We start from the raw sequence: 11,641 nt of genomic DNA, 5'->3' as shown, positions 1-11,641 counted from the left end.
GAACGTCTAACGAAAAAAATTGATAAACTATGTAGAATATACTGCCATAAAAAACATATTGATTGGGACACACACATACTCTCATTCCAGGATGTAATTAACTCCATACCAAATGAATCTACTATGCTATCTCCAACTGTTATACTGAAAAATGTTGAACCACCTAACAAAATTAAAGATTTAGTATCCTTTCCTACATCTCATTGACTACGACACCATGAAATAATTGACATTGCACTTAACAACATCAAACGCGCCGCAGAGCGCCGGAGAAGACAGCAAAAAGAGGTTTGTACACGCCGTGACTCTCATGTTGGACAGAAGATATTAGTACGTACACACTATTTATCCAACAGAGGAAAGAGTAGATGCAGTAAATTTGAGCTTCTATACGCAGGTCCATATCGAATTCGCAGCATTCCTCACCCCATTGTAGTACACGTCGAAACTTTTAGAACCAGAAAAAGCAAGGGCAATCACCATGTCTCCAATACTAACCCTTTATTGAATGAACATACTTTATGATTTATCACACTGTAATGCCATTTCCTGGTTTTTATATGACCACTTATGCAATTATATTTATATGAACACTTACTGATAATTATCATATTTTTTCTTGGCAAGTGCCCGGCAGGGTAAGGTTAGCAGGTCGCTTTTCTTGTCGTTACACATCAGACCGTGCACATTTGTCCAGATAAACTTACATATTTTATGACCAATTATGCAATTCTATCTATGTAATTACTTACTGGTAATTATCATATTTTTTCTTGGCAAGTGCCCAGCAAGGCAAGGTTAGCAGGTCGCTTTTCTTGTCGTTATATATCAGACCGTGCACATTTTCCATTTTTCGTGTATGTATGATTGTTTTCCTGTTTTGTGTGTATGCGCTATGAAATGTTTAAGATGTAACAAACACCAGTTGACTTTGACGTTTTTCCTTATGATATCTCAATATCTTGATTATTTTACATTTTTTTTTTGCTACTACATTATGATACTCTGTGTACTTTTTTTTTTTTTTGCACTTGAAAACTGTCATGTTTTTGACAATACGTTTTCTGTCATGCTATGCTGTATGCTTAATTATATCAATAGAAACAAGTTTTTATTTAATAAGTATATGATTTAAATGCAAGATATTAATCCTTATTCATCATTTTCAAAAAGCAATAACGTGTACAAGAAATAACTTAAACAAACCACAGTGGCTTACTATGAAATGGGAATTTCACCTTCGGAATGAACGACAGAAAATGCAATACCATGTCATGAAGAGCAAATAGATCAGAATTAACAAGCATTAACAAGAATATACTACACACATCGTATGATAGCAGTCTTAACTAATTATTTTTCTTTCAGAATACGAGGCGATTGATGCAGGCTGTCAGACAGAACTACACATCTTAGTTTTAGTGATGAAATATCCTAGAAATAAGAAACTCTATACTATGTATAGTTGTATGAAGTAAATGGTAATATGAATAATGAATAATGAAGTGTCTTTTTTGCAGATGATAATAAATGATGATAAATAATTATATGAAGAATATGCTAATATGAATAATGAAGTTTTTCTTTGCAGGTGAGGATAATGATGAAGTTTATATATTTACTGTTAGTTAAGAAATGTTATGTGGTTATTTAAGTATTTGTTGCTGTTCATTTTGACAGTATGTCTTATGTCGCATGGTATAATGACTGAATGTTTTGGAGAGGACAGCTAGTGTACATACATATTGAGTACACGTTTCATTACCTGTTAATTCGAAGTTCACTACTTTTCAGCATAATATGCGTTTCTTCTTTCAGCTCAATAATCCATTTTGTATTTTTTCTAGGAGAAGCTGTTCATGAAATTAATGTGCTATAAGCAGTTAGTCATTAAACCTGTTCTAGTACTTGCATTTTTTTACCATTTGTGTGCATCATTCATGAATGTGATCACATATACTCTACTTGTTTCATAACCTTGCTACAGCTGACTCATGATGAATGACGTTACTAATCGTTATATCCAGCAATAAGTCAAAAGCAAATATTTTCATGCCCCAGCAATTAATTATCAATCCCAACGCAATGCATTGCTACCACTAAAAAAAAAAAAAATTACCAGTCCCAGCTATTACCAGTATACAACCAAATAATGCTACTAGTTTTTTAAGATATATCTCTAGTTCTAAATATAATGCAAATTTCTCAGATGTACTGAATCCATTATATCTATGTATTATTGGACCACAGACCTTGAGTAATAGTTACAGTGTGTTACATTTTAAATATGTCCTATGTCTCTTGATGATGAGTTCTGAGTAATACTGAATGATGCTTTCTAACCACAGACCTTGAGTAATAGTTACAGTGTGTTACATTTTAAATATGTCCTATGTCACTTGAATGATGAGTTCTGAGTAATACTGAATGATGTTTTGTAATAATGCATAAATGCTATGCCAATAATTTCTGTAAATAATATTTTTGTTATACTCTATAAATGCTATGCTAATAATTAACTCTCATTTTGAATGATGACTTCTGATGGTTTGTAACTGGCCAATGAGTGCCAATAATTATTTTAAATATGTCCTATGTCACTTGAATGATGAAAAATGTTTTGTAATATTCAATACTTGCCATATGTTTAGTAAGTGACCAATGAATGCCACTGTTTCTTATATTTTAAATTTGTATTATGTCACTTACATACTATTATATATGAATACCAGTAGCTTGATGCTACACTCATTAGCTCCTGTTTTGAATGATGACTTCTGATGGTTTGTAATTGACCAATGAGTGCCAATGATTACTATAATTAGATGAATTATGTGAATGGTATGCCATTAATTAACTCTTGTTTTGAATGATCACTTCTAAATAATGCATAAAAAATGGTTTGTAACTGGCCAGTGAGTGCCAATATTTACTGTCATCAGATGACTTACGAATAATGTTCTGCAATACTCCATACATAGTACAGAATTATTTAGTAACTAGGCAATGAGTGCCAACAATTACTCAAATCGGTTGATAGACTAGTGTAATTCTCAATGATGACTAGCATAAGACTTAATGTCTTTCACCTTCTGACCTAATTACCAGAAATTACGGCAATATCCGTTTGTCCTGTCCATCCTCATGATCATGGAGCACTATATTTGGTTTTTGCACTAATTCTACGTTGGTGAAAGAGTATGGATTCTACAAGAATGTGGTGCTGACACATCATGCTGTCCACCACCTTGAACGATGGAGATGTTACAGGGTGTTTCAAAAACGGTATGTTTGAAACGGCAATAAAAACTAAACGAGCAGCGATAGAAATACACCGTTTGTTGCAATATGCTTGGGACAACAGTACATTTTCAGGCAGACAAACTTTCGAAATTACAGTAGTTACAATTTTCAACAACAGATGGCGCTGCAAGTGATGTGAAAGATATAGAAGACAACGCAGTCTGTGGGTGCGCCATTCTGTATGTCGTCTTTCTGCTGTAAGCGTGTGCTGTTCACAACGTGCAAGTGTGCTGTAGACAACATGGTTTATTCCTTAGAACAGAGGATTTTTCTGGTGTTGGAATTTCACCGCATAGAACACAGTGTTGTTGCAACAAGACGAAGTTTTCAACGGAGGTTTAATGTAACCAAAGGACCGAAAAGCGATACAATAAAGGATCTGTTTGAAAAATTTCAACAGACTGGGAACGTGACGGATGAACGTGCTGGAAAGGTAGGGCGACCGCGTACAGCAACCACAGAGGGCAACGCGCAGCTAGTGCAGCAGGTGATCCAACAGCGGCCTTGGGTTTCCTTTCGCCATGTTGCAGCTGCGGTCCAAATGACGCCAACGTCCACGTATCGTCTCATGCGCCAGAGTTTACACCTCTATCCATACAAAATTCGAACGCGGCAACCCCTCAGCGCCGCTACCATTGCTGCACGAGAGACATTCGCTAACGATATAGTGCACAGGATTGATGACGGGGATATGCATGTGGGCAGCATTTGGTTTACTGACGAAGCTTATTTTTACCTGGACGGCATCCTCAAAAAGTACTGGTCTGGGCCGCCATTTCTTCCAAAGGAATCATTGGCCCATTTTTCAGATCCGAAACGATTACTGCATCACGCTATCTGGACATTCTTCGTGAATTTGTGGCGGTACAAACTGTCTTAGACGACACTGCGAACACCTCGTGGTTTATGCAAGATGGTGCCCGGCCACATCGCACGGCCGACGTCTTTAATTTCCTGAATGAATATTTCGATGATCGTGTGATTGCTTTGGGCTATCCGAAACATACAGGAGGCGGCGTGGATTGCCCTCCCTATTCGCCAGACATGAACCCCTGTGACTTCTTTCTGTGGTGTACCGCCAGAATCCAGAAACAATTGAACAGCTGAAGCAGTACATCTCATCTGCATGTGAAGCCATTCCACCAAACACGTTGTCAAAGGTTTCGGGTAATTTCATTCAGAGACTACGCCATATTATTGCTACGCATGGTGGATATGTGCAAAATATCGTACTATAGAGTATCCCAGACCGCAGTGCCATCTAATTGTAACTACTGTAATTTCGAAAGTTTGTCTGCCTGAAAATGTACTGTTGTCCCAAGCATATTGCAACAAACGGTGTATTTCTATCGCTACTCGTTTAGTTTTTATTGCCGTTTCAAATATACCGGTCATTTTTGAAACACCCTGTATTATGGTCCCACTGTTTGGTGTACCTAATGTACTACCAAAATGATAACATTGAATATTAATACGACATTTCAATGTCTTGGCTACACTGATTAATACTTCAGGGAAGAGAACTTCAAATTGTCTCACTTGGTGTTGTGCTTCTGTAGAAAGATATGGACCTTCAGTGCAGCTACGTGCAACCTACTGTGCTACAACCATGATGCAATCCTTGCCTTTCCTATCCTAGTTCTTGTAAAATGGTAAAAAATATATACAGTGCGTGTGCACTTTATGTCATTTGTTAATATGTTCTGTACTCATTGTGTATACATTTTGTCATTTCTTGATATGTTCTGTACTCAGTGCATGTGCACTCTATTTCATTTTATGTTCTGCACTTATATATATGTATATACTCCGTGACTCTAAACTTAGTTAATTAAGAAAAATTTGTTGCTCATGGAAAGTCCAATTGACTCACCATCGCTGCCAAATTTTTGCCCCCCCCCCCCCCCCCCCCCCAGTGGAAGGTTATGTAAGAGGTCCGAGCAGATGTAATTTCGATGTATTGCTCATGCGCTGCCTGCGATATGCAAGGTATAAGAGAATCTCTGACCAGAGAGCAGTGTTGACTGCAGTAGGAACTGTGTAGCTGTAGCAGTAAGTTGTTGCTAGTCTGCAGTCTGCTCTTGTCTGGTCTGGTGTATCGTGTTGGGTGGCCAGTCGCGGTGCAGTGATGCCGGAGCCTGAGTATTATTGTACAAGGTAAAAAGCAGCCTCGCGCATATGTAGTAATGTCATCTCAAGTCGCATGTAAATGTTTTAAAACTCTCGTAGTAATAATCTTTCTCATAAAAAGTAAATTTTAACAACCATTCATTTCAATTTAAGGAATTTACTAATTTCTCCCATCCATGATCATCTCGATTGTTGCAAAGGAAAAATCAGTTGCTTCCTTTCATAAATGACAAATCTATCGGCCAGCATTGCACAGGGCTGTGCCAGAAAACATTATTTTAAGAGTAGATATATATGCGTTATCCGGCGACTTCATTGAGATAACAATTTTTCTCTTTTTTATTCAGAATGATCTTTCAGGGCCATGAGACAGCACTGCTGACGTCCAAAATTTACCAGGTTAAATTCACAGTCTATAATTGAAAAGTTATATGTGAGTGACAATTTAATTGAGAGGTTTAGGAATTTTTCTGTTCTGAGATTATACTAAACGTGAATATTATTTATGTTAATATTTTCTGTTGAGAGGTTGGGGTGAATTATTTTGTGGGAGGTTACAAGTTTTCGTTCTGCCTTCGAGCGACCTGGTGTCACTCCTCACTAATTAATTCTGGAACAAATTATGTTTACTTTGGTATTTATTATATTTATTAAACCTTGTCCCAAGAGCAACGTACAAGTAATATTGATTGACTCTGGATTGACTCTGCTATTTATTGGGTGCATCTCTGTCAGGTTGTTTTTGAGAACATCAGTTCTCAGTGTCCGAAGCCTATTTAGAAATATTGTGTTTCTTAATTTAAGCTGTCAGGCGCATAATTGTCAGTGGTTTTAAAATTTTCTTATATATGAGATAGACTTTGTTTCATAAAAAGACATTGGTAGCAGATTCACTACATTCTTATCACTTACTATTCTTATCACCTAAAGGAATCAGGATTAAGATAACGTTGTTTTAAAGGAATTTGTTGATATGATTGTTAAATAAAACGAGTGATAACAAAATCACCCCCCCCCCGCAATGTGGATAGTTAGCTTTCTTTTCTGTAGAAGAGCAGGTAGCACTCGCGATGCACTGGTAAGTGTCTTATCATTCTTTAAAAAAATATTGTTAGTTCATTATATAATGAAACACTCACAGAAGCTATCTTCACTATTCGAAACATGAAGGTGTCCAAATAAAATTCTTTTTCATTCTAAAAGTTAGATATGGACTAATGTAGATGATGTTGGAGGTGGGGGAACTAACTAATATCCGACCGAACTCAGGGGTAACGGCCTCAGGAAAGTTGGGAAACAGTGCCATAGGGGAACAGGCTACCGAAATTTTCATGAGACTGTCATCATAGCTTCATTGAGACTTAAATCTTCCGAATGCTTCAAAAATTTGTATTTCAAATTCCTCTAGTACACTTAATTTCCTGTGAAGGATTTGTAAAGATTCCATTGTTCATTCAACGTTCCCGCTAACCTTTAGATGCTCCGCAAACGAAGAATCGTGTTTCACAGCCCCCATTGTAGTAAGTAATTGCTCGCGAAAACGCATTCTAACCTCACGTCCCGCCTGCTCGATATTACACGGAACATTCCCCGATTCGTAACTCAGAACTACATCTCTAGCAAGTGTGTTTCCTTTAAATAATCGACGTCTCTCTTCGAGCCAACATTTACGTTGTTCGCTGCAGGCACTTACCGTTTGATAATCTAAGCAGGTATGGTCTAGCGGTTCTAGGCGCTCAGTCCGGAACCGCGCGACTGCTACGGTGGCAGGTTCGAATCCTGCCTCGGGCATGGATGTGTCTGATGTCCATAGGTTAGTTAGGTTTAAGTAGTTCTAAGTTCTAGGGGACTGATGACCATAGATGTTAAGTCCCATAGTGCTCAGAGCCATTTGAACCATTTTGAATCTAAGCAGGTAGAATGTCTGATAGTCCTGAGTATTTCGAGCAAACTGCTGTCAAGAAGTGTTTCTTACACATCGAACTACGGAGCTATCTGCAAATAAATACTTGTGCCGCATGATCGATCATTGAAGCAGTGAAGGTATTTGCTCCCTTATGTTTAGTTTACTAGATTTATAAGCACTTTGCGTGATCACAATATAAAATTTTGGTCTGACAAATAACTGCATCTGCAACAGTTTTCTCATTTCCGATGTGATGTGAAATGTCGCCCTAATAACAGGCTCCAAACAGTCACTAAAAAAAAAAAAATGGAAGCTAAAGGCAAGTGACTTCCTCAGCCAGCACCATCGATTTTCGTAAGTTCATCAGATAAGCATTTATTTATTAATTCTTTCTCGAGAGTAGCTGCTTCTCTTAAAATACTAGCTGGTGTCAGGTGGCTTGTTTAGGAACGACACAGAGACTGGCACGAATATCCAAGGATGAAATAGTGGGAACTTAATCTAAAAATAATTCCTTTTTAAGCAGCTACAGGCTCCGTGGTCTGTTACTTCGAAGCAATAAGTTGTGTTTTTTTTATTTTTTTATTTTTTTCCAGACCGATCTTTGATTCAGGAACCGACAGCGATCCATACATTTCGTAAAGTCGACTGTCTTCCCCGTGTACAGGGTGTACAGATAAAATCGGTCATTTATATGTGTAGCACGGAAACTTACAGTAAACCGGTGACAAAGACTTTACGATTACTTTAACTGACAGAAAATCAAGTCCTCTCGTACCAACAGTATAATTGCATTAATTCTTCATGTGAAAGTGTGTAGCAAGGTATATAACAGCATTACAGACCATACCTGACACTGCCGTCTGATATAAAGAGTAAGGCTGAACATGGCACCACAGATTTAGTAAGAGATGCTTGGTTATTTGCTGGAGACTATATGTTTATAGTGTTATCCAGTTCCCACAATACGACAACCCTTTTTCCAAATGGAAATACATCTGGTAACTGAAGGGATGCTGTGACAAACAGTGAGCATTAACAATCGCAGCACTTCGTTAGATGTGATACAGGAAGAGAACTATTATACTGGCTATGTACGTTTGAGTGACAGTCTCCTTTCCTTTAAAACAGTCGTCAGATCGATAATGATAATGTAACGCATCTCTGAGATGTGGAGCTCGGCTATATGTTTACGCTGCACTCTAAACAGAAGTATTCCACTTACGAGATAATGAAGACACGTGAAATAGTTGTGCATTTATTAGTAATAATAAATATGCTACGTAAAATTGTCAATGCACCCCGCAGCTGAGACGGTATAGTGTAGTGTGGTTACATCGAATACATGGCTGGAGTTCTCGGATAGTGTCAAGAACTTGCAATTTCAGCCACAATCAGGGAACTGTAAAAGCGAAAAATCAGTACGTTAATCAGTAACATTCAAGTAAATATATCAGCTACAATTACAAAATTCTTTACTGACCGAAGTCTTGCACGACAGAAGTCGCTATACACTAGCACAGTTTCTGGGACTTAACCCCATCATCAGGCGTATTTGAAATGAAGCGCTGATACAGCGCGCATATGTGACTCGTGCAGCTACGGAAAATGAACTCAGCGTCTTGCAGCTAACTACGAGGCGTAGTTATAAGGCTTTAATTATCACCTCGAAAAAAATGAAGTTACGCAATTAATTTTTGTTTGTTTGAAGCATATTGTCAATGAGCTTTGCTCGTTTGTCTTGGCTTGTCTAGCGGCGTAATAGGCTACTGTGGCGAGGGAATTACAGTGTGTATCGGACTTGCACAATGTATCTGGAAACAAACAAGAAATTACTTAATTATGCATTTCCAGGCGATGAAACTTGTTAACTACCCTTCATAGACCCTGGACTGGAAAACGCAATCAACCTGTAACGCTGCTGTCTTCTGACGTAACTTTGTTAGGTTTCGTGTACATGCAGCAGAGAACAAAGTGACCGGCAGGCGGTATTTCTTGGAGACGTGATTTGCCAAGGGCGCGATTTGAGTATCAACAGCAGAGTAGCAACAGTATCTGATGTGGACGGTCGTATCCTGCCTCTAAGTGTGCCGTATTTCTGTTTGCTCGTACAATAATGTCTGGAGATTGATCCGGATAATGGCTAAAAACTCTTGAATCTACTTCACTGCCACTGAAATACGCAGAATACTAGCACCATCTGGTACAGATCGGAGCTGCCGTCACGAGAAGCAATGTACCGCTCTAAGATATTCCCGGATAGCACAAAAATTTTCATTGAACGTCGTCGCTATCTGTAGCTCCTAAACCACTGAATTGCTGTTCATTGTCTGCCTTACCTTTCTTTTTTTGATCTTTATTTCGGTCACTAACCACCAAATAAGTTACAAACTGTCTTACATAAGAATACCGTGGTGTGTGAGTACGATCTAATCTTTGTCTACTCACGTTTGTATGGCCACCAATCTTCCTCATGGGCCCCCACCCGCTGACCTACCCACTTGTCTTGCGCCTGTCTCTTGATCTCCACGTACCTGGCGCACACGACATCTTTAGTTATATGGAACATGAATTCCACTTTTGATCTGCCAAAGTGTTTTCCGTGGTCCATCTGCTACTTCTAGTATATCGTGGAAGCCTTACCACGTACTGTAACAATTTGCAACCCACTACTAGTAAGGCTTGGTTCCTTATCGCTACTTCTCTTATTATCTCTTAATTCCCTACTTTCTCTCCCCACTCAACATTTGTCAGTAGCATCGCAGTTCAATTATTCTCGTATTGCATTACTCGTTATTTCTCAGTTACCACGCAACGGGCAAGATGGTGCAGTTAAAAAACACCCGACTTGCATTCGGCAAGACGGCGGTTAGAATCCCTATCCTACCCTCCAAATTTTGGTTACAGCCATTTCCGTAAATCTCTTAAGGTGACTTGCCTATGGATTCTCTCCGAAAAAAAATCAGCTTTTTGTTCTACCTCTTAGATCGAAGGGCAGCGGCCTTGCCGCAGTGGCTACACCGGTCCCCATCAGATCACCGAAGTTAAGCGCTGTCGGGCGTGGCCGGCACTTGGATGGGTGACCATCCGGGCCGCTATGCGCTGTTGCCATTTTTCGGGGTGCACTCAGCCTCGTCATGCCAACTGAGGAGCTACTCGACCGAATAGTAGCCTCTCTGCTCAAAGAAAACCATCATAACGACCGGGAATGCGGTGTGCTGACCACACGCCCATCCTATCCGCATCCTCAGCTAAGGATGACACGGCGGTCGGATGGTCCCGATGAGCCACTTGTGGCCTGGAGACGGAGTGCTCTTAAATCGATATTTAGAGTTTTTTAAACAAGATGGTGGTTAAAAGAACTGAACTGGACATCTGGAAGATTTTTAAAAAATCAACTAAAAGGTCTCTCGGCGTGCGTCCGCACTCGTCTTCTAGCTACTTCCACGCGTCAATGTTGTCATTAGACTTATGTTCTAGAAACATATAACAGAAGATACTCTTTGAGAAGCTGTTATGTTTCTCTAATATATCTTGGGTTTTCCATCGTTGTTTTCCTTACATTTTTCTGTGGTTTGAGTTGCTGCTATTTTGTCATTCCCAAAAGTTATTATGCCTGTAATTTGTTTTAATGTGGATCAGTTAGCAGGTGTGAAGTTCTAGAGTTGCTAGGAATACGAGGTCTGTTCAAAAAATTCCAGAACTTCGTCCACAAAATTTTTCTACGCTTACGTTTTACTTATTGTGCATAGTCTACTTCGAAATAGTCCTCCCCAATTGATACACCGCTTCCAACGCCGTTTCCACTTCCGGAAGCAGTCTTGGTATGTCTCTGGTTGGATCGAGAGAAGAAGCGCCGTTTGCGAATTTTCTTTTATCTCGTGTGTCGTTGCAAATCTTCGTCCTTTCAACGGAGTTTTCAACTTCAGAAATAAAAAAACAGTCCACAGGAGCCGGGTCTGGAGAATACAGAGGATGAGGCACCACAGTGATTTCGTTTTTTGTGCAATAGTTAAGCTCCAATAGTGGTGTATGTGCGGGTGCGTTATCGTGATGCTAGAGACACGAATTGTCTCGCCGCATTTCAGGCCGTTTCCTTCTCTCACTTTCTGACAGCCGTCACAACACGTCCAAGTAGTACCATCGACTACAATTTGTCCCTGTGGCACGCAGTTATAATGGACTAATCCTCCAAAGTCAAAGAAAACTATCAGCATGAATGTGACACTTGATCTGAGCTGGCGAGCTATTTATGGTCTTGGAGCACCTTTCCTGACCCATTGTTAAGATTGAACCTTTGTC

The 11,641-nt window shown here is 39.2% G+C and overlaps 1 pseudogene; it reads left to right on the top strand.

Moving 5' to 3' along the window:
- The first annotated feature begins 10,332 nt into the window (after positions 1-10,332).
- On the top strand, positions 10,333-10,450 carry LOC126485660 (5S ribosomal RNA; annotated as a pseudogene).
- Positions 10,451-11,641: the final 1,191 nt, after the last annotated feature.

The sequence above is a fragment of the Schistocerca serialis genome, chromosome 6 (genome assembly GCF_023864345.2).
Source record: "Schistocerca serialis cubense isolate TAMUIC-IGC-003099 chromosome 6, iqSchSeri2.2, whole genome shotgun sequence".
NCBI classification, from domain to species: Eukaryota; Metazoa; Arthropoda; class Insecta; order Orthoptera; family Acrididae; genus Schistocerca; species Schistocerca serialis.
The sequence above is the reverse complement of the archived record's forward strand: the minus strand, read 5'-3'. Positions and strand labels throughout refer to the sequence as shown.